The sequence below is a fragment of the Cryptomeria japonica genome, chromosome 6, assembly GCF_030272615.1.
Source record: "Cryptomeria japonica chromosome 6, Sugi_1.0, whole genome shotgun sequence".
In the NCBI taxonomy this organism is placed as follows: domain Eukaryota; kingdom Viridiplantae; phylum Streptophyta; class Pinopsida; order Cupressales; family Cupressaceae; genus Cryptomeria; species Cryptomeria japonica.
In genome coordinates, this window is record NC_081410.1 from 389,471,335 (window position 1) to 389,497,339 (window position 26,005).

Consider the following 26,005-nt stretch of genomic DNA (forward strand, 5'->3'; position numbering starts at 1 on the left):
TGATATCTTCCTCGTCTGGAACCCCATTTGTGAATAGTGTGGAAAAGAAGGAAACTGCTTCATGCTAAATCTTTTCAACATCCACTATGATATCACCATCCTCATTCTTTATTTGGTGTATTTGATTGCTAGCTCTCCTCATTTTTACCGAAGCATGGAAATATTTTGTGTTTTTGTCTCCTTCTTGTAACCACGTTTCTCTGGACTTTTCTTTCCAATATAGCTCCTCTCTTGCCAAGATTTCTTGAAGTTGGGCATTTAGGTCATTTTGCATCTTGTAGGTGTTCTCATCTATTCCATCTTGAATAATGGGTACATTTAAATCTTTGATCTTGTTTTCTATTTAACTTTTGGCTTGGAAGATGTTTTGCAAAGAGGATATGTTCCACTCTTTAATTTTTCTTTTAATCCATTGAAGATTTTTACAAAACTGAAACATTCTACTTCCTTGAACAAAAGGTGCATCTTTCCAACATTTTTGTAGGAGCGGTAAAGAGGAAAAATCTCTAAACCACATCTTCTGAAATCTAAAAGTTGGCCTACCTTTCCTCAAAATGGGAATTAATGGAACTTCAATCCAAAGAGCAAAGTGATCCAACCCTTAAAGTGGCAAAATAATGGAATTTGGAATTCCAAATGCTAGCATCCAGTTGGATTTAACAAAAAATCTATCAAGACGCTCTTATATATATGTAAATCCTTGCCTTCTATTTGTCCAAGTAAAAGAGCCATTGATGGGGATGCAATCCTTTAATGCAAAGTTAGAGACAAAATTATTGAAATCTTGCATACTTTTGGATGAGGGAAGATACCCCCAAACTTATCTTGAGAAGATAATATTGCATTAAAGTCCCCACCTATAACAAAGGGGTCTAGGGGAAAGCTAAATAGAATTTGGGCAATGATGTCCCAAACTGCCTTCTTACCTGTTGTTGAAGTTGGGTCATAAACCGCTATGAGCTAAAAAAACCCTTTGGTTGACTAGACTAAAATATGTATGATATTTTCCTTTGTTGCTATGTTTGATATACTACCTACATGCGGTTTCCATAAAATGGCCAACCCTCCAGAAGCACCAATGGCTTGAGAAGTTGTATAAGTCCAATGTTGCCACTTTTTGAATAGATGTTCTTCTTTACTGTCTGATAATTTTGTTTCTTGGATAAGAACAATATCTACCCCACAATTCTCAATTTGAGATTTAATGTGGTGTCTTTTTTCGGGGGCATTAATACCCCTGACATTCTAGGTAATTATCCTCATTGGGGACTCAGAGAGTGAATCACTCTCCTCAGTCTCAGCTTGTCCTCTAGGGTGGATTGCAAACCTGCTTTAATTTCCTCAAATGTCTTTTTTGCAAGTCTCTTCTTTTTTGGAGGCCTTCCCACCTTTCCTTTTAGTTTCAGTACTTGTTTTGGGATTTTTGATCTTGTTTGGTACATAGAGGAAACTATGGTTGGAGTGTCTTGTTGCTCTGGATGGAGGTCAGTGATGTGTTCTGATGAAGTTTGATCATAATTCTGCTCCATAGATCCATTATCTTGCATTACTAGAGAGGAGCTTTAAAATTCTAGCTTAAGCTTGTTCTTTTTTGTGATTTGGTCATAAATTTGGAGAAGATCCTCAATATATAGAGTATATGCTACTTGGGGCAATTGTTCATCTAAGAATAATGAACAAGCTCTGAAAATCTACTCTTCAATGATTTTACTTTGGGATCCCCACAACAATGGTGCAATGGTGCAATAGAAAATCTCTACTACTATTCAGTGGAGAAAGCCTGATATCACCAGAGGTCATGGGAAGGCATCTTGGAGAATCTAACACAATTGTTATTGATTGGATTTTCTGCCTACCAATCTAGTTTGTAACCTTCATGGGCCCTCCTTCAGCTGAGTACTGAATGACTACCTGGTCTTGTATTTGATCATCCTCCTGAGACCTTTTCCCTAATAATGTGTTATCAGAATAACAGGCTTGAACTTTTGCTCTATTCAACATAATTTACTTGTCTGTTGATAAGGACAATAATCTATTATTTTCCCTTTTGTTCCAATTACTGTTATGAGCCCTTGCCATCAATCTCTTTAACACTGAGACTATGCTTAGTTTAGAGGGTAAGGCCATTATCTAAAATCTAAAGTTAAACTTTTTTTTCCCTATACTTCTATGGTATATATCCCACTGATGTCTCATTTTAGTACAATTGAAAACAACTTGTTGAGTTGAAAAGAGTGTCTCCTTATGATCTTTTAGTCTACATATTACCACTGAATTCTCTCATGTCTGAAATGACACTTCCTGAATACACTCCCCCTCATTGTCCAGAGCTCTGTTTGGGATCACAAGCCCATCCTTTGAGTGAAAATTCTCTAATTGGTGTGATATGGATTGGTGTTTACACTGTTGAGGGGGTACAATAGATGGATGATCTTTGCATTGGCAAGCCTCAGAGGATTGGTCCTCACAGACCAAATTGATTTGGCAATCCTCCCCCTTACATTCAGATGTCAAATGCCCTAAGCACTCTGAGTGAAGTACATTAACTATATCTGGATCATCAAAGTGGATTTTTTGCGAACATCTTCCAAAGGAGGAAGAGATAAGAACTGATTTGGCCAATGGTTTTGACAGCTCGAAGAGAAGAAAAACCCTTATAGGGAGCTGAGGTGTCTCAAATGGGATAAGATCATGTCTAATAAAGATTCCCAATATGTTAGCCAAGATCTCTATCGGGTCTAAGTCCCTGTATTCAAGAGGAAGGTCCGGGAGAGAAATCCAGAAAGGGGCATACTTGATGTCAACATATTTTGGATCAAAGTTTACACATCAGAGAGAAAACTTATTTTCATAGAGTTGACCTTTAATTCGCCATGGTCTATGGATGCGAAAGTTCCACTTTCACGATGACAACCTTAGCCTAAAAAGTGAGTTTTTATTCTACAAAATGGAGCAATTATTTTGAGACTCAACGAGTTGTATTAATGTATTTGCTTCTACCTAATTAATACATACTCAGTATCTCTTTAATGGTAGATTTTTTTCTTGAAAGTGTTTCCCCACATATATTAAATGTCAGATAAAAAATTGCTAATTTATTATTACTATTATAAATATTTATCCATATTCTATTTGAGATTAATGGTTAATAAGATGAACCTTCGATATTAGTCAAATTTATACACTTTAAGTTTTTGCTTTCATTGTTATTATTTACCAATTTTTTGAACATTTAGTATTAGAGCTAATAGAAATGATCATTTAGAGATACCTTTCTAGAAGTATTGTGAAGTTACCTATTTAGTGGTAACATTTATTTTAGAAGGTCTTTGTAGATATATTGTGGGGGAAGCAATGAATATCATATCTCAATTAGAAATTAAGAAGTTTAATGATTTTGAGTATAGTCCATGGAAGTTAAAGATGGGGGATATCTTGAAAGAAATAGAAAACTGGAAAACTATAGAAAAAAAAGGGAAATTTTATGGAATTAATGAAGATTATAAAAAGTTGGAAAAGAAGGCACAATGAACCATTTGGTTGTGTCATGCAAAAATGTCTTCTTAAAGTCTCAAAGGAGACTACCACATTTAATTATGGAATGAATATGTAATATATATCAAATTAAAACTCTAATAAATAAAATATATTTTAAAATATGCTTATGTTCTCTAAAAATGTAGGAAGGTGATTATATTTAAGAACATTTAAATACCTGATTTTATTTTGTGTCATTTAACTTCAATAGATGTTAAATGTGATGAAAAATATAAATACATATTTGTTGTTGTATTATTTGTTTGAATTTTGAGATAACTTAATTGTTGCTAAAAGTGTTGATGTTGTAAATATGAAGATGGACTATCTTATTAGTACCTTACTTTCTAAGGAGATGAGGAGAAAATCCATGGATGAGGGATACAAGGATGTCTTTCATGTTTAGGGAAGGCTCGAGTACAAAGGTGTGTCTAAAGGGGAATAAAAGAAATCAAAAGATAGTTCCAAGTTTAAAGGATGGTCCAAAACCTCTAGGAAGAGTGTAAGTGTTTCAACTATGGAAAGAGAGAACATGTCAACAAAGAAACATAAATAAGCAAAAGAGCTTTGATGATTCTTCTTCCTCTATAGAAAAATTCTCTATTGACAGTGAAAATGATATAGTGTTTATTTTTTCTAATATTACTAGTGGTGACTCTTGGTTAATTGATTTAGATTTCCCCTACCATATGAATCCATGCAACATGGGTTTTGGAAAGGTGTCTCAACCTTGTGTTTCTAATGTTATTTTTTTATTATTTGTTGTAATTATTTATAAATTGTATCCTCATATGGGAAGAAAGGGTCATAATTTGAGGTGGAACTCTTTACCACATTTCAAGTATCTTAGAAAGTGTGTAAGGAGTTACAAGAGAATTTAATTTGATTATGATATGTCAGAGCATCTTATGATATCCCAATACATGAGAGTTACTTATGACAAATTATCTCATGTGTAAGAGCATGATTATGGTGGTTACATTAGAATATCGAATAACATTATTAGAGTCTAATGGCGCATGCTAGGAAAACATCTTTGTGTGGAGGAACATAAAAAATTAGAGTACCTAAGTTAGAATTTTGACTATGATAGGTTAAGACAAGTTATAATAGTTGGAAATATTCTAAATATCACCTAGAATTCAAAACTAGAATGGGGTGTTGAAATTTGGGCCATGGGGTTTGGTTGCCACACCTCTTTGTGTTGGCTCATATTTATCTAAAACTATTGGATGGTTTCCTATTTGTGTCTCTTTTATTTATTGGGGTGATTCAATAGATTTATTATAGTATGTTGAATGATTACCATTATATAATTGAAATTATTGCAAGATTTAATTTTGGTGATACTCTTCTAAGGGCATATGCCTAAATATGTATGTAATTGTATTGTTATTGTAATGCAATGGATTTTGTGCTTTGAAGTGTGGGGTTTTGTTTGCATAGGGTTTTTACCACATATAACTTTACTTAATAGTTTTATGAGCTACATGTCTTTGCATGCCACTTTAACACCAATACATGTTATTGTATACTTGATTTTATTATTAGAAATAGTTAGATATGAGATTTTGTGCTTTTTTTCTCATCATGGATTAGTGTATGAAGTTTTTGCATCATTATTCTCTTTTTGGAGTGGTTCTCATATTATTGAGATTATGTTGAAGAATAATTATCCTTTGCAACAAAAATTCACATCAAACTATTGGTAAATTAACTATATAGTTGTGATTTAGTGATGAGAAGGTGAAAAATCTTAATAATATTTTGTACATTATAGAACTTACAATAAATATTTTACCTTTATTTCAAGTTGAATGATGCTAGAATGTTTGTGGCATATCATACTTCTAGTTTTAGGTTGGTGAGAAGAAATCTAGTGGTGGTTAGAGTCATGGTATGAAACTTTGTTTATATTTGATGCCTCCATATTTTGTAACTCTACTAATATAATTAAAAATATAAAAAAAATACATGTATGTTGTTGCACCAATGTTTGGGCTATATTAGTGAAAATAATCTATGGAACCTTATTAATATAAATATTAATCATATTCACTTGTTTACTCTAATAAGCATTTTGTTTTTTTATGAATTTGGAAAGTAGAATAGAGTTTCCTTTTTTACAAGAAGTTATACAAAAAAAGTTTATTAGAATTCATTCATTTAGATGTGTTTGGTCTAATGGATGTAGGTTCCATGGTATATCTTGGTTGAAGTTACATTCATTAATGATTGTTATTGTGATGGTGAAAAATGGGATTGGATAGTTTAGGACCTAACCCCACTTTCCTCCATACATTGGAATACGAAAGCTCCTAAGGAGATGATTCACTTTGACTTCCTCTTATGAAAGAGAGTTAAGGAATATCTTTAGGGTTTCTATTCCTCTGTTGATATGAAGAGGAGATGAGATAAATGTGCAATAATGACAAACTATGCTAGAAAGATGAAGTAAAATGACTATATAAATTGCAATAATAGGGAAATACAAAACTAAAACTAAACACAAATCACAGAGATGAAGGGGAAATTATTATGTGCACCTGGTATCAGAATTTGAACCTAATTGAGCCAAGCCAAGGAATTGGGCACTCTCATCCTCCTTATTATACTGAGGTTAACTTCTGGAATCTATAGACAAAGGTTTTAAGATGCAAAACTATCAATGAATGTCCAAAAATGTAGAGGACAAGGGCGATGGGCGCTCTAGTCCTAGACAAGGGTTTCGGGCACCCCAGTCCCAAGGATCCGGGGCCTATTTTTGGGTCCAATTTTGTGCCTACAAGTTTTGAATTTCTTGAAGTTTGTTGCTTAGTCAAATTTATGTACCTACACCTACAACTTGAAAATGGTGTTTGGTGGCTATATAGGGTTTTTCCTTAGTCAAATCCCTTGTTTCAAGGTGATTTCCACCTCCACAAAAGCCAATAATGTATTGAAATATGTGTGTGATATAATCTCAAGTGTTTATAAGATCCTAAATGAGCTAGAATGCAAGAGTTAGAGCTCTACCCTATGCTTTGAGTATAAACCCTAAGTGAACATAATGTAAATGAGAATGGTCCAAATCACAAATGCAACAATGGATCTGAAGCAATGATGTAGATTTTAAAACAAGTGTTGTGAAACTCATACAGAGATATGAAATAACATGAAACCATACCAAACCCTAAGGGAGAGGTACAAGACAATCAACAGTCGATGATCTCCTATTATTCTTCAATATCTTCAAATCTTTAATTCATGATGAAAATGGTTGATGAATACTTGATAAAGTGCTTGATTTTTTTATTGAAGACTTCATATAAACCTACATTTTCACTTCATAAGAGGCTCCTTTACTTTTTATTGTTGTTGGATCCTTCAAATGAGGAAAGGAGAGGTTATATATATGAAACACTGACTTTTTTTTATCATAGGTTGACCATGAATTGATATATTTTCACACAAAGATGGATTTAAACATTATAATACCACCAAAACATGATCCCGAAATTCAAGGAGAAAAATTCTAGACTGAGATGAATCATTTTGGTCTAACCAACTTTTTTCTAATTTTTTAGGAATTCCAAGTATCATGATTATAAGGTGAACCACAACTCGATGTGACAATTCAAGATGTTTAGATATACGAAATCAAGCCTTAAAGGTCAAAATAGGACCTAATTAGGGTTTTGATGAATTAATTAATTAAAAGGATAAAATAAAAAGGGGCACAATTAGGGTTTGTTGGTTATCAAATCAACAGATTGAAAACTTCTATGAGTATGCCTTGCTCAATTATCAAGTATTCCAATTGATTTGGCCAACTAATAGAGTGAACCTTTCGAGGTTGCTAACTCCCTCACTTCAGGCTCTGTAGAAGTCAGGTGGGTGTACCTACTCACCAATTGATTTTCTTGCTTGGTTCTTTTTATAGCAAATCTGTATATTTTACTTTCTACCTCTGTTGTTTATCTCAAAGTGGCATATGTCTTTGGGATAAACTATCTTATTGATTTCAATTATCTGATTTCTCCTACTCTCTTGGTGATCTTCTTTAATTGATTATCTTTTTCTCTAATCTAGTTCCTACTGTCTGATTTTTTAACTATCCTTCCTTCTAACTTCTACTTATATCTCCTACTAACATAAAAATGAAACTGAAAAAATATGGATAAGTGATTTGAATTGAAATTTGTATGTAATTAGTGCCCTATTTCTTTCGGGCAATAGAGTTGTTCACTTTCAAACTTTATGTATAAATCTGATAGACAATTTTTAAATCCTCCCTTGGATGGATCTATCAACTATCCAACCTCCAATGCTATATAATTGTATAATATTTTTCACAGTTGGTCTAATTGAATTGAACTCTCCTTGTGAAAGACCAATTAGACAAGCACAATAGGAAAAATGGTTCTCAAATGTATCTTGATGCTCCAACTATGTAATAGCATACAAGTTCTTCACACGGTGACTTAGAGTAGTAATTATCAACCATGGACAATTATAATAGAGAACTGATTTGAAAATGAAAGAATCCACAACACAATTTTGCAAATAAGGAAACTGATTTCTTTATACTTTGAAATAAAATCTTGCTCTTGAAACATCAACACTTCTTTAAACTTTAAACTTTCAGAATCCTTTGCAAATGATTACATTGAGTACTTTATAACATGTCAAAGGGTTATACCCTTTGAAAAAGGTCTCTTGGAGATAAACTAAACACTTAAAGAAACTAATCATCTAGTTAAGCATAAATGCACACTAGTTAAATGTGCCAAATGTGTTTCATTGTATCAAGTATCACAATCATGGATTGTATCTCAAGCTTCTACCTCCATCAACACCATGCTTTCTATGTATTTTGCCACCTTATCAACATCTCCATTCTTGGTAGCTTTCAGTGCATCCCTGAGCACCTGTTGGCATTCCTAAATCCATTCCACCTTTCCCTTCTGATCTCCATCTTCATTAAGAAGGGGTGGGATGTCATTGGATCCATCAGTAAGGAAATCAGCACCCTCAGATCTCAACGTTTCCAAATACTTTTTATGGGTTTTCATCAATTCATCACAATTCTGCACGACTTCAGGATCTGCTTCATCTTCGCCTTGGATCTCTTTGAGTTGCTCATGCAGTCGTTCATCTAGTCTTTCATGCTCCTCAATAACAATCTGATTCTTAGTGAATACATCCCAATATTTGTCCATCCATGTCATCAAGTGAGTAAACTTCTTTTGGATAAGCACTGACATGGTTTCACTTTTGAATTCTCTTAATTGGGCATGGAGCTAATAATTCTCTTTTATTAATTTTCTAGCCTTAGTTTGAGGTTGTGAGCTCTCACATTGCATTAATAGTCTTTGTGGCTCCTTCTTTTTCAACATTTCCTTTGGATGATCAATTTCTTTACTCAGCCTGATATTTTCAAGTTTACTAGACTTGTTTTCTCTCAATAACAATCGATTCTAGTCCTTATTCAATTTTGGCAATGTTCACCCCTAAATCAGCTATAACTATGGGGTTTGTTTCACCAACCTTCAAAGTCATGATGTGTATGAAGGCCTTCTGTGTATCAATCCCTATGGGTTTTTTGTTTGGAAGATACAATGACCAAATCAACATAGAATGTTTGGTAGGGTTGTACAATGAACCCATGTATACTTGGGTCACACCTTCTAGAGATAACTTATGTTTTGCATCAATATTATGAAGAAAGCTATTAAATACTAAAGTTGAATTCATATCCCACCCAAGAAAGATCAGGACACCTATATCTTCAAGTAGTTTTCTCCCTCTTTTAGGAGTCATTCGGCCCATTACCTATTCTACTTCATTTTCCAAACTAGATGACAATTGTTTTTCATTAGAGGTATCCACCTCTCCAACAATTTCTCTAATTGCTTTTCCTTTTACTTTATACAAAAAGGACATGAATTTAGGAGACTATAAAATTATTATCAGATATAAAATTCTTACAAGCCAATTGTCTTAGATCTTCTTCTATTAGAATTTCCTCATCAGGATCCCTAACAGGTGACACTTGTTCTTCAATCAGCATTTTGGAAAATTTCTCAAATGAAACCTTATCCCCTTCTAATGACTCCTCATCATCTGAAGATGACACATCGATAGTCTTCTTCTCCCTTGCCTTTTTCTCCATCTCCCTATTATGGTTATCAATGTTCAATTCAATCTCCTTTTCATCCATGTTTCTTATCAAGTCATCTCTCATGTACGGGATATGCTCATAATCACCAAGTTTCTTTTTCTTCCTTGTTAAATGGATATATCCTTCAGGATCAAAGTTCTTCTTTGGAGCACCCAAATTCATATCATAATGGACCAGTTTTCTCCATGTGAGCTCTTTCCCTTCTCTCTCATTAATAATTAATTCACCAACATATAAGGTTGCATGCATAAAATCCTACTTGTCATGCGAACCTAAATGCATATGATTCAAATCTCCCATCTTCCTTATGATTTCTAAATAGGCTACTTTGTTACACACTATCTTGGGCAATAATAATGGAGATCCTTCAAAGCCATAGACTCTAATCATGGTCACATCAGAAAAGCAATACCAATCACCCCAGTTGTGCTTAAAGGTTTCATGCCCTCCAAAGTCTGTGGACCTTAGGAATTTTTTAATATCTTCTGAGAGTGCAAAATTGCAAGGGCAATCATAAAACTTGTATAAAGTTTTTACAAAGTACTCTTAAAAATGAATCTAACTGGATCTACAAAATCTACAGTCCCATATTGAAGTCCACAATTGGACTAGCATAGGCTTGTTGTCATTATCACATTTCCTTATCCTCATCTCCTTGGGCCAAAGACCCAATTCTTGGCCATAAAATAACACGATATGCATCAGCAAGGAATAATGTGGGAAGTGGATCCAAGATGAATCTTTCTGGATAGTTTTAAACCTCATTTCAAGTTGCCTTGCTACAAATGTGGCATAGTCAAATTCTCTTACTTTCAGGGACTGAATATCTACTGCAATGATCATGGATTCTATCCTCATGAAATCTAGAGTGTTAAACCCTAAAACCTCACCAACTGAGTAGTATGTATACTTGAAATAATTTTTGAACAAATTTAAATGAAATGCAAAACCTTCCCCTACTTCCAATGGTGCATTGTGATTAAGCAAGTGAAAGGGAAATCTCCATCTTGCATAGGTGGTGTCTAACCTTTGATATTCTTTGGAAAATTCTCAAGAACAATGGGATAATCATAAATCCAAGGTAGGTCAAAAACTTCAGAGATTGCCTCTCTAGATATAAAGAAACAAGGCTTTCCATCCCGGTCGCAAATTGCCCTCTTTTTGGGATCATAGTTTTGTGCTAACAGTTTCAGAAGATCCACATTAACATAAACATTGGGAGCAACTAGTTTTCCCAAGGTCAATTTCCACGGGTTGCAAATTGGCTCAGGATATTCATGCCTATGATAGTGGAACATAAATAGCTCATAGCCTCTGATGGTTGTGTACACATCTCCTACATTACCATAGTTGTCTTCCAACTTCCATTCTGCAGACCTCTTGGGTTTAGGGGTGGAACCAGGTAATTGGTCAAACAGATCTTGATTTAATTTTCTCTCTTCTAATTGGATCTCTACACTTGTTTCCTTAGTTTTTTATTTTTTCCCTTTACCCTTGCTTGTTTCTCCCTTTTTTCCTCTTCCTAGAACCACTAGAACTCTCCATTTCATAGGAAATTCAATGAATTTCTTGAGGAAATCATAGGGGAATTGCTCAAGATACTTACTTGTCTCTCTTACTATTCCCTTTTTCCCACTCCAATGTCATCTCTATGTGTTTGCAATTCTAGTACAAAAATTTCTTGGATTGTGTTTCTCAGAGAATTTCATTTGTGCAGCAATATATGTTCCAATCTATAAATCAATGGGGTAGTCTTTTTTAAATTTTAATTTCTCTAATGATGCATGACATCGGCTTAACTCTTTTCATTGACGTTTCTAAATTTGGTGCCTATCTGACAATTTAGTCACTGCGGATAAATATGGCTCTTTCTATAACTATCTTTCTTTCACATCATTTGGACATTGGTTATACCGATAAGTAACCACCAGTTTGATTTTTATCTTTGGGTTACCTATGCCGAACACATCTTGGATGATGCCTATCAGTGTTACTTTCATTATCAGTATATCTAAAAACCATCTTCCCGACTTCACAAGTTATCCCAATGAAAGTTTTTTCCTTTGAATTCGTTGTGAGTTATCTTGGTAGAGGTATTCAAATCAAGAGTACGCCATCATAGTAACTATTCTGATGACCATCCATATGCCTATTTTTGAAATAAGTTATGCTATCGGATCATAGGTTATTCATTATCCTGATCTCATTAGTTATACCGATAAGGACTCTTTCTCCATTTTCCTTTTATCGTCATAGGTTTCTAGGATATCGATTTCTTCAGTCATGAGTTCATATTCGAGATAATTCTCCTGCTATTGTTCCACCTATTTATCATTGGGATATTTTTAATGATCAAAACCCTATTTATGTGCTATTCTGATTTCATAAGTTATTCTGATGAGCCTGCATAATACATTCTTTTATATTTTCTTTCGTCGAGATAACTTACTCTATCGTCAATACAAATTATTGCTACTCCACCTTTGGTGGTTACTTCGATAGATGTCCATATGTCCTATTTGGTATAGTTACATCGAAGTAGTGATATTGGGATAGTTTGTTCCATCGGGATCACAAAGAATTGTTGTTCCACCTTTATCAGTTATTCTGATGGGTAGTCAAGACCTCATGTTCGGTAATGATATCTTGATATCAGTGTCTAACATTGATTTATCAATTCGGAATAGCTATTCTAATATATACATGAAATGTTGATTGGTGAAAGTTATTTTATTGATCTTTCTTGGGTCTATCAAGAATTCTTCATGTAGGATTGAGGTGTAATGGAGAAAGTATGTGGGATTTTTTGCCAAGGTAAAAGAAAACTTCTGAAGCTTCAACCTTTTGCCATCTTAAATACAGAAGCTTCATGATGACTGACATGCCATGGGTACTAAGTATTATTATGAAATTTTGGGGTTTCAACGGGGTTAAGGGCCCAATTTTATGATGTGTGGGGGGATAAAAGAGGACTTTAAATTAAAATTAAATTGATTAATTAAATGCTTACAAGAAATTTAAAATGTAGATTACAACACACTAAGGTGGGTGCTAACCTAAGCATGAAATTGTACCACCTAATTAAGGGTGTACAATAAACGAGGCTACAGTTATAAATATACTTAGGTTTATTTTCTCCATTCTAAATTTGAATTTTCTCTAAGTTTAAGAATATGCATTTTTTATTGAGAAATAATCACATAAGAAAACATGAGATCTAAAACTGATAGTAAATATTGTTCTAAAGAGTTTAAATTTTTTTATAGATATGTAGGTATTGTTTAATAGAAGGCTACCTTATATCCACCACAACAAAATTGTCTTACAAAGGGGATGGACTGAATCTCAATTGAAAGAGCCATAAGTGTGTTAAGTGGTACACAAAAAGATTGGTGCTTTTCGAAAAGGCTATGAGTACTTTTTATTACTTGATTAATTAATTTATATGTTTGTCTCTTATCCACAAAAATCCTAATGAAGTGTGAACATTAAGAAACCTTCTATTTCATATTTAAGAGTGTTTGGTTATGAGGCTTATATTTATGAGGCCTAAAGAAAATTGATTTGTTGAATCCAAAAGCATAAAATTACATATTCATTAGTTATGGTGACAATGCAAATAAATATTCAACTAAAATTAAAAAAAAATTATTCAAGAGATATGCTTTTTAGGAAGCTTAGATAATTTTTAGGTCGTATACAACCAAACAAAAAAAGAAGGAAAGAAAACAATGAATTTGGAGACAAAAGTTGAGAAGTAGGAAGACACATATGTTAAATAATTAAATAATGTATTAGAGAACAGAGAGGAAGAAGAGGGTTTAAATGAGAGTTATGCACAAGTGATGACTCAATGATGAACAATAAGTACCAAACCGGTACTGAGAGGGGGGGGTGAATCAGTACAGTCACAAAACTTTTCCCGAACTGGTTTGACTGCAAATGTCTGACAAACAGTAACACCGGTCTGAAAAAGAGTGCAACTGGTAAAGCTAAGAATGATTGTGACAAGCATTAACCGGTTAATCACTTAGCTTTCCACTTAACTTAATACTACACTTCCATTTCACCCTTATGCATGAATAGGTAACCTATCATCAGAAATATAATAACAGCTAGCTCAACATGATTACCTTCAGACACAAATCACTTAAATCATCACATGAAAAATACTAAACATGACACACAAATGTTTCACGTGGAAACCCAACTGGGAAAAACCACGGTGGGGATGAATACCCACTAGCTACTTTTGAACTCTTCAGAAGTCTGCTCTTTTAGGAGCCTAGTCCAGTTAAAGACTGTTACAATAGGTTCTTCTAGGAACCGATCCTGTTAGAGATCACCCAGTTAAGGGATGGCTAAATACCCGGTTAAGGGTTAAACCCTGTTAGAGGTTACCTTGTTAAAGGATTTCAAGAACTCAATGAGTTTGAGTCACCCTGTTAAAGGATTTACAGCAAGCTGGTTAAAGCTACCCAGTTAAGGGATTTTCCAACTATTGAAGTGGTTAAAGATCAATAGGTATTACAATGATCTGATAATAGCTCTCAATGCCTAATGCAGATCTACTTAAGTTCCTTCCTTCTGCACACACACTATGCAGGAATCAATCCTCTTATCTCATCTGGTCTGGCAAGAATCACGTATCTCTTCACTTAGATACACACACACAATTTTCCAACAACCTCAGTATGAAACACAACATCGACCTTATAGGAAATAGGTAGATCGGTAGCATAAACCCTAAACCCTAAACATTTAGGTTAAGCAATTTAGGTGGTTCAATCCTGGCCATTGAACACTTTGCATTTGAATACAGCGGTCTTGAACAGATCTCAATATATTCTCCATCGTTTGTTCTTCACCATTTCATGGAGGTGATAACCCATCACACATTCTCCACCGTTTACAGGGACTTTGAACATTCTCGAGGCAGGTAGGATCAATCTCCTTCATGCAAGATCCTTCACGTGCACAAGGCTGACGTGGCAACATGATCTGATCTTGATTACAATGCTAGCTCATCACACAATGTCATCAGTTGAATCACACAGGCTTGGAACACTTCAACTGAAAACCCTTAAGCTAAGACTACCAACTGGTAGTCATACCATATTAAGCCTTACTAGAAAACATTCCATATGTCGGTTCACATTCCATCATACCGGTTCACTTGGACAAACATACCGCTTCACCTATTGCTCATATATTGGTTTATATCGTTATACTAGTTCTCTTTGCCAGCTGCTTAGCTTCAATATACCTGTACACTCCTTTGCACATATACCGGTTCACCACATTATACAGGTTCACTTTTTAGCATATTGTCGGTTCACTCTCCTATATATTGACATCAATGACAACATAATATCATCATGTCAACATACTTTGCACAAATGCCAACAATCTCCCCCTTTGGCATTGATGGCAATAGACAAAGATATTACTTAGCATCACATCTGCTGCTACAGATATCTTCTCCGCTTCACATCTTCTCCCCCTTTGACAACAATGCCAAAGTGGAGGCACAAGTTTTCCTATTCCACTATGTTGCTCCCCCTAAGGAGTAGCATCCTTCAACACATCAATCCTGAAAAATATTAGACACTACAATACCTGACTAATGTGGAGCACATACTTTCAGTTCACCTCTTGAAGGGGTAGCACCCCTAATTCACCTCTCAAATAGGTAAATATAGCCTTTGGTAGAGGCTTGGTGAATGTGTCTGCTAACTACTCCTTACTGGAAACATGTTCCAACACAACCTCCTTGTTCTAAACCTTCTCCCTTAAGAAATGATACTTGAGCTCAAAGTGCTTGGTTCTAGCATGAAAAACTGGATTCTTGGAAATGTTAATTGCACTTGTATTGTCACAAAATATGCTTACTGGTTCAGATACAGGAACTTTGAAGCCATTTAATACATGCTTCATCCAAATGGTCTGGGTGCAGTTCATAAAAGCTACAACATACTCTGCTTCTGTTGTAGACTGAGAGATACAACTCTACTTTTTACTTATCCATGAGACTAGTCTACCACCAAGGAAGAATGCACCACTGGTTGTGCTCTTTTGGTCATCTACATTACGAGCCCAATCAGCATCTATGAACACTTTCAGGTTGAAATCATTATTGTATGGATACCATAACCCATAGTCAATTGTTCCCTTCAGATATCTAAGAATCTGCTTGACTGCTACCAAGTGGGATTCTCTTGGGCTTTGCTGAAACCGAGCGGTAATACCCACTGCATGTGCAATGTTCGGTCTGCTATGCACTACATAATGCAACTTACCAATCATTGATCAGTAATCCTTCTCATTTACCAATGCCGAGTCATCCTCTTTTGATAATTTACAACCGGTCACCATTGGTGTACCAACCAGTTTATTGTCTTCCATAGCAAAGGTCTTCAACACCTCTTTGACATACTTGGACTGAGTATTAAAGATTCCTTCTTTCATCTATTGAATCTGTAGTCCAATGAAGAGCTTAATTTCCCATATGAGTGACATCTCAAACTCCTTTTTCATCTCATCTGCAAAATTATGACTCATCTTGTCATCTCCTCCAAAGATGATGTCATCAACAAATACTTCACAGATTAGAATCCGATCTCCTTCTGATTTCAAATAGATATTGCTATATTTACTTGTTCTTTCAAATCCATTCTTCACAAGATGGGAGTACAAGCATTCATACCATGCTCTAGGTGCTTGCTTTAGTCTATCCAAGGCTTTATGTAGCCTACACACCATGTCACTGTCTTCTGATAGGGAAAACCCATCTGGTTATTCTATGTACACCTCATCTTCAAGTATTCCATTTAGGAATGCAGATTTTACATCCATTTGATATACCTTGAATCCTTTAAAAGCTGCATATGCAAGAAGCATACGCACTCCTTCCAATCTTGCTACTGGAGCAAAGGTTTCTCCATAGTATTCTCCTTCTTCTTGGGCATATCCTTTACACACTAGTCTGGCTTTGTTCCTTACCACGGTGCCATCCTCATTTAGCTTGTTTCTAAAAACCCATTTGGTTCCCATGACATTTTTATGCTCCGGTCTGGGTACCAAAGACCATGTACCATTCTTCTCTATTTGATCAAGTTCCTCCTCCATTGCCTTGGTCCAATCTTCATCTTTATGTGCCTCTTTGAATGATTTAGGCTCAAATTCAGAGATCATACATGAGTTTTCTCTAACCTTTCTTCTTGTAATAATTCCTGCATCTTTGTCTCATATGATCTGCTTTGGGTCATGATTGAGTTTGACATACTTAGGTATGTTCTTAATAGATTCTTCTTGTTTTTATCCTTCATCCTCATCTTCGTCAGCAGTAGCATCCACCGTTGTAGGAACACAATTACTGGTACTAGGCTGATTTGCAACCAGTTCCTAGAATCTTACTACCAGTTCATCTCCTACTTTCTCATTGTCGATTTCCTCAGGTTTCCCACAGTTTTCATCAACCCTAACATTGATGCTTTCAACAATTCTTTGAGTCCTATTGTTGAAACATTTGAGAGCTTTACTCTTGGTGGAATATCCTAGGAATATTCCTTCATCACATTTTGCATCGAACTTGCTCTAATGTTCACTCCTCTTGATATAACATTTGCTACCAAACATTCTAAAGTAGCTTACCACTAGTGTCTTACCGGTCCAGTACTCATAAGGAGTCTTATCCTTTCCCTTTTTGATGAGTACTCGGTTCATTGTGTAGACTGCAGTGCTCACCGCTTCTCTCCAAAAGGTGTGAGCAACTTTTCCTTGGATCAACATTGTTCTAGCTGCTTCAACCACAGTTTGGTTGTTTCTCTCTGCCAAGCCATTCTACTATAGATTCTGGGGGCAGATAGTTGCCTCTTGATGCCATTCTCTTTATAGTATTTGTTGAATTCACTGGAAGTGAATTCCCCTCCTTGATCATTTCTAAGGCATTTGATTCTTCTACCACTTTCCTTTTCTACCAATGCTCTGAAAGCTTTGAACTTTCCAAAGGCCTCATACTTGTCCTTCAAGAATGTGACCCACATCATTCTTGAGAAATCATCTATAAGAATCATAAAATACTTATCTCCCTGCACACTCCTAGTTTTCATAGGACCACACAAATCAGTATGAACAAGATCAAGTAAGTTGTCAGCCATGAACGATTTACCTTTGAAGGTTGAGGAAGACATTTTCCCCAGTTGACATTCTCTACACAAAGGATTTTTTGGTTTTCTCAGCATCAGCAGTCCTCTAACTGCCTTGATCTTACTGGCCTTCACAATGTTATCAAAGTTTACATGGCAGAATCTCCTATGCCATATCCAGCTATCATCAAACTTGGCCATAAGACATGTAGTTATATTTGCATTTAGCTTAAATAAGTTACCTTTGGTCTGCATACTGGTGGCCATCAAATCACCATTCTTTCCTTTGATTTTGCACACTCCATTTTTGAATTCCAGAGTGAGTCCACTATCATTCAGCTGGGCAACACTCAATAGATTGTGTCTGAGACCTTCCACCCAATACACATTGTCAGCACTGCTCTTTCCATTCAAAGAGATGGACCCTCTTCCTCTGACCATACATGGTGCATCATTACCAAAGCAAACCACACCACCATCATATTCTTCCAAAGATAGAAACTTGCTCCGGTCGCCATTCATATGATGAGAACAACCACTATCAATAATCCACTCATTTGAATTATCAAAGTGGGAGACAAGAGCCTTCTTGTCTGACACATCTTCCTTTACTGCAACAAACACAATATCTTCATTCTCTTCATCTTCCGATTCCTCATCTGTGACACCTTCATCAACTGCAACAAAACAGTTTCTCCAGTTTCCTCCTTTGAATTTCTTGAACCTTTCTGATTTGTCCTTGTTGTCACGATTAGGATAGTTTATAGCAATATGTCCTATCCAATTACAAGAAAAGCATTTCAAAGGGAGCTTACCTCTATATTTACCAGTTCCTTTAGGAATTTTCCCGACAAGAAGAGCTTCAAATTCCATCAGGATCTCCTCATCATCCATTTCTCTACTTTATCTTGGTTCACCACTGGTGCTTGCTTCTTTTCCTTTTCTGGATGGTATAGTAGAGGCTCTAAAAGTTGATTCAGTCTTTTGAACACTGCCATCAAAACTATTTAGCTCATAGGTTGTCAACTTTGCAATAGTGGAGTCTAGTGATACCTTAGTCTTGTCTATTGATCTCAACTCTTGAATAGCAACAACCCTTATTGTATAGACTGGTAATAAGGATCTCAGAACTTTGCTTACCATAGTGGAATCTTCCATTTTACCACCTGCACTCTTGATATCTCCAACAACAGTTTTGATTCTTATTCCATACTATTGAATGGTCTCACCTTCAACCATCCACATGTCTTCAAACTTCCCTCTAAGGCTTTCTTCCTTAGCTCTTTTTACATGCTCATCACCACCATAGATATTCTCAAGAGTGTCCCATACTTCTTTGGGATTATCTTTATCCTAGACATCAATAAACTCAATGTCAAATAAGTTGCTGATTAGGGCTTCCATGACTTGCCTATTCTCCTGTATTTCTCTCTTTTCATCATTGGTGAGAGAACCAGTAGGAATAACAAAAGCATTCTCAAAATAGCTCCAATGTTGAGCACCCATGCTTCTGATGTAAATCTTCATTTTGTCCTTCCATATTTTGAAGTTATCTCTGTTGAACTTTGGACCTTCCCTCTTCATCATTACAATAGGATTTTTCCCTCAAGCAGTTAAGCTTACAACATATAGGACCTGGAGGATGCTCTGATACCAATTGATGACTCAATGATGAACAATAAGTACCAAACTGGTACTGAGAGGGGGGGGTGAATCAGTACAGTCACAAAACTTTTCCCGAACTGGTTTGACTGCAAACACTGCAAATGTCTGACAGACAGTAACACCAGTTTGAAACAGAGTGCAACCGGTAAAGCTAAGAATTACTATGACAAGCATTAACTAGTTAATCACTTAGCTTTCCACTTAACTTAATACTACACTTCCATTTCACCCTTATGCATGAATAGGTAATCTATCATCAGAAATATAATAATAGCTAGCTCAGCATGATTTACCTTCAGACATAAATCACTTAAATCATCACATGAAAAATACTAAACATGACACATAGATTTTTCACGTGGAAACCCAACTGGGAAAAACCACAGTGGGGATGAATACCCACAAGCTTCTTTTGAACTCTTTAGAAGTCCACTCTGTTAGGAGCCTAGTCCGGTTAAAGACTATTACAACAGGTTCTGCTGGGAGCCGATCCTGTTAGAGATCACCCAGTTAAGGGATGGCTAAATACTCGGTTAAGGGTTAAACCCTGTTAGAGGTTACCTTGTTAGAGGATTTCAAGAACTCAATGAGTTTGAGTCACCCTGTTAAAGGATTTATAGCAAGCTGGTTAAAGCTACCCAGTTAAGGGATTTTCCAACTATTGAAGTGGTTAAAGATCAACAGGTATTACAATGATCTAATAATAGCTCTCAATGCCTAATGCAGACCCGCTTAAGTTCCTTCCTTCTGCACACACACTATGTAGGAATCAATCATCTCATCTAGTCTGGCAAGAATCATGTATCTCTTCACTTAGATATACACACACAATTTTCCAACAACCTCAGTATGAAACACAACATCGACCTTATAGGAAACAAGTAGGTCGGTAGCCTAAACCCTAAACCCTAAACATTTAGGTTAAGCAATTTAGGTGGTTCAATCCTGGCCATTGAACACTTTGCATTTGAACATAGTGGTCTTGAATAGATCTCAAGATATTCTCCATTGTTTGTTCTTCACGGTTTCATGGAGGCGATAACCCATCATGTGTTCTCCATCGTTTACAGGGACTTGGCACATTCCTGAGGTAGATAGGGTCAATCTCCTTCATGCAAGATCCTTCATGCACACAAGGCTGACGTGGCAACATGATCTAATCTTGATTACAATGCTAGCTCATCACACAATGTCATCGGTTGAATCAAACAAGCTTAGAACACTTCAACCAGAAACCCATAAGCTAAGACTACCAACTGGTAGTCATACCATATTAAGCCTTACTAGAAAACATTCCATATGTTGGTTCACATTCCATCATACCAGTTCACTTGGACAAACATACCGCTTCACCTATTGCTCATATACTAGTTTATACTGTTATACCAGTTCTCTTTGCCAGCTGCTTAGCTTCAATATACCTGTACACTCCTTTGCACATATACTGGTTCACCACATTATATCGGTTCACTTTTCAGCATATTGCCAGTTCACTCTCCTGTATATTGACATCAATGACAACATAATATCATCATGTCAACATACTCTGCACAAATGCCAACAACAAGATGGTCCTATAGACAAATATGCAAAGCTCCTAATCTAGTCTTTAGATGATCCACAAGACAATGAAACTTAACTCAAAGTAACAACCCATAAAATTTTCAATATGCATTTAACTTTAAATTATACTCATGATGAACTAAGATCTTTGAAGGAGCATATCTCTTTGAAGGAAATCAAATCTTGGAGGAAGGCGATGCAAGAGGAGATGGTGGTCATGAATTTTTGGGACACTTGAAATCTTATAAATTTTATCAAGTGTATTGATCCCACAGGTTGCAAGTGGGTGTAGAAAAACAATCTAGAGAACATGGTAAGTTAGAGAGGTACAAGGCCAAATTGGTGGCCAAGGAAATTTTGCTTTTGGTATATTTTTTTCTCCTATCACTAAATTATCTTCCATAAAATTTGTATTATCTATTAATATTTCTTATGATTTTAATTTTGAGAAAAGAAATGCTAAAACTACTTCCTTGCATGGATCTTGAAGAATATATTTATATATTAGAAACTAACGGTTTTATGATAAAAGGGGAGGAACATTTATTTTTCATGTAAAAAATGGTCATTACATGGTTTTGAAATATTCACATCATGTGTGATATGAAAAAATTAAGGATTTTGAATTAAAGTTGAGTCTTGTTAGAAGCGATGATTATCACTCTATTTACATTTGATGAATTGATGTTTAGGTTCTAATCATTATCTTGTATGTGGATGACATTATTATTTTCTAGTAACTAGCAAAGGGATGATTAAGGAGCTTAATGATATTGTTTGATTCTTTTGAAATGAAGAATTTAGAGAAAAAATCAATTTTGGAATGGAAATTAGAAGGGACTAAGTTTACATAAAGCTTTATCTAAGTTAAAATATGTTAATGCTATATTGTAGTTGTTTTTTGTGCATGATAGTAAACCCATGTGTATTCCGTTACCTATTGGTAATAAAATTTGATTGGATATGCAATGTTAGCTGGCAATTTGGAGGATATTTGTAATGTATCTTATGCTAGTATTTTAGGGGACCTAATGTATGCAATGGTATGGACTAAATTATATATTTTTTGGAAGATTAAAACTATTGTAAAACCACAAATATCCAACCACAAAAAAACTAGTTCTACAATTAAGAATCCACCATACACCAATGAAGAACCTAAAATATACAAAATATAAAAAACATGAAGATTATACCATTCACATGCTTAGTAGGATTTGATATCCATTGTTTTCTATCTCCATTGATCTTGCTTGATATGATTGCTCTTAGATTTTGTATTGTGCACAAGAGCTCAACAAAGAACGAATTGCGGTTGTCAAGTCGCTTGATCGCATGAAGATTGACTGCATAAAGTACTTAGGGTTTGAAAAGGATAAATGAATCCCCTTATATAGAGAACACCTTAGAAATGGAGGGATAGGATTGAGAGGTGAAAGGACAAATGGTTGGCTAAGATAAATGGTCGGAAAGAATAAATGGTCGGCTAGGGTAGAGAGAGAGAAATATAAAATTATAAAAGGGTAGTTGAAGGCAAATTATGAGATAAATGACAAGTCTCATGGAGAGAAAAGGCTAATTAATTAATTAATAAATAAATATTTAATTAATTAATAGGGGAAGTGGGACCAATTAAACAAATAAAATATTTATTTAATTTAGAGAAAGGATAATTTAAATAAATAAAATTATATATTTAAATATGGAAAGGCTAGAAAAGGCTTAGTGAATTAATGAAATAAATAAAAATATTTATTTAATTAGGCTTGGACAATTTTATGTGTCTACATTTTTCCCCTCTTTGAGACAATGTAGCTTGTCGTGTTGGCCCAAAGAAAATAAGATAAATTGATATAAAGTTTTCCCAAGGATGGGAGTGATATGCCCCCTCGAGAGATTGGATGAAAAAAATTTTAAAACATTATAGACAATCTCTCGAAAAGAAAGAAAGGCTAAAAGGGATAAGGATAAGACAACAGGGTTAGGTGGGTGAAAACTAGACTCAAAAGGGATCAACAAAACCACATTCATTTAAACAGTGATGCATATGTGTCTACGAAGGCTAAAATCAATAGTTTTGTGATAGACATACACTGTTGATTGGATAAACTATCAAGAGGATACACTTAGATAGGTGCCCCAACTAGGATAATGATAGGATTGGGAAAAGAATCAACAACCATGTGATAAACATGTATAGCTAATTGGATAAATTGTTGAGATGATTAACTCAAACAAGTGCCCCTAGGTAGATAAAATGCTAATAAAATCTAGGATAAGTCGTCGAATTGATAAAATATGATGGGTACTCTAGCAGAAATAGGATCAAGTACAATGTGATAAACATATACACCGATGGGATGTAGCAAAATACATAAGCACTAAGAATATTGTCTGATGAGAAACATCATGTGATAAACATAAGCACCACTAGGATAGGATAGGATAAGCAGCACTATGTGATAGACATGAGTATCTTGCACAGTTGAAGTCACAAGAGAGATTCCCTATGACACAACGGCTATGATCGAGCTTGAATTTCTGAGGATCAAGTGGCGATGGATGTTATGGGATTGCAATATATTTCATTCATGCCTAAGATTCAGGTGAACACAAGATTGCTGATTTCTCTCACAGAGAGATGATATTTCAGACATGCTCTTTTAGGGGGGCAAAGACAGGATCCAGGGGCTAGGCCTTCATGAACTCAGATTCCTTTGAGGAGTACTAGCTCTGAGGGTGGGAGTTCATCATAGCTCTCTCTAGTCCATTTTGTATCAGTTTTGTATGATGATGTAGACACCTTTAGGTGATTTTGTAGTCATATGATTTTTAACATCATTGTATCATGAAACATTATTTTTGATATATATGAGGGATGATCTATTGGTTGCAATTATGTACATGTGTTTTATATGATGCATTTACTTATGATATTATGCTTATGATGTGATGTTTCTATATGCCTTATGATATCTATGATGCTTATGAAATGTATTCTTATGATGTAATGCAATGCTTATATATATATATATATATATATATATATATATATATATATATATATATATATATATATATATATATATATATATATATATATATATATATATATATATATATATATATATATATATATATATATAATGTAATGTTTCTATTTATGATAATACAAATGTTCTAAACTATGATGGCATATGATGAATGCAATAGGATAATGATGTTTATATGATGTGCTAACAAGTGGTGCATGCAGGATGTGATATTATGTAAATGATATAATACGATATATACAATTATTCTATTGATATTCAAGATGAATGCAATTATTATTCCTATCTATATGATATGCATTATGCAAACTAACATGTGATGATGTAGATGAACACTACATGAAATGCAAATATTTTTGGTGTGTCATTATACTCAATCTTATGATTTCGGACTACAAGGATGGGCGGAAAGAAGTTGAAGGACAAAATAGAAAAGGGGATGGAAGGTAGAAGATATGGAGGTGAATGAGCTTCTTGTGCTATTATCATCTTTGAGCTTTATTATGGAAAATGTATTGTGACCATCTAGATATATGTTTGACCTATATAGTCATCATATCATTTTCATAGAGATCAGATAGTTGTAAACAAGGAATGCAATGTCCTCATATCATTGGACAAGCCATAGTATTACTAAGAGACTATTGGCATTCTACACTCAAATGACAATTGTTGATGTTTTCATTAATGGAAACCAACTAGTTGTTAGGGATCCCATAGATACTGAGAGGGGGGGGTGAATCAGTATCTGACCGGTGAATGGAATTTCTTAACTTAAAACATGCAGAACATAATATAACAGTGTACCGGTATGCAAGAAATAATGCAATAAATAGGATCAAGAACATCCACATGAAAAGAAAACCATAACACAATATTTTAACGAGGAAACCTGGTGTGGGAAAAACCTCGGTGGGATTTGTGACCCACAATATTCACTCACTGGCCAATAAGAGAATATTACTTACAATAGGGGCCTACACATATAGGAAGGCCAACTGCCTAGAGCTCACTGCTCAATGGGAAGTCTCACTGACTTACAATAAGGATTCTACAAATCCGATATTTTGTACTACTTTACAATAGCATCTTCAATGCCAGATTTAGTACCAGTTCCTGCTCTGTTCTTTACATATACCCCTTGACCTATATTTCGCACAATAGGTCTGCCTAATATTTTTCCTTTTTTTTTCTTATATCTCCTATCTCTAATGTCTACAATGATCTCTCTTATATATAAGAGTCATTTTACAATTTTCCAAGTCAGCTTACACATTTTTACAATAATAAACAAAATATAATATAACAAAATCTTGTTGGCCTCTGTGTTGGTATACTTCCTTTCTTTTGTGCCAGTGTCGGTGTCCTGAGTGCCGGTGTAGAGTGTGATCTGTTGATGTCGGTATAATGCCTTTTCCGGTGCCATAAGATTTCAAGGTTGCCATCAATGACAAAACCTTCAATCACATACAATGTCTCATTGGAGTGTGCATATGCCAACAATCTCCCCCGTTGGCATCGATGGCAACACTCATGAGAAATTTCAAAAAAAAATGATCCAAAAATGTGAAGTCCAAAAATGTTACCAAAAATGTGTGAGCTCCCCCTGAGCATATGATTCCTGTGATTTGAATTTTCTCATCCCACTACTCCCCCTTTGGCATCAATGATAAAGGTTGTCAAGATGTCAGTAGAGTTTGTAGTTTCAACCTTGTAACTGGGTAGTTACAATTTGAAAAAGATATCCCAAAATCAAGTTTATATTGTCCATAAACTTTTTGCTATCCTTTATTGTTGTCTCTATTCTCTTCACTGTACTGGTGAGATGTTGCAAATGCTCTGTCGATGTTTTGCTTCCCTGTATTAGTGCCTCAAAT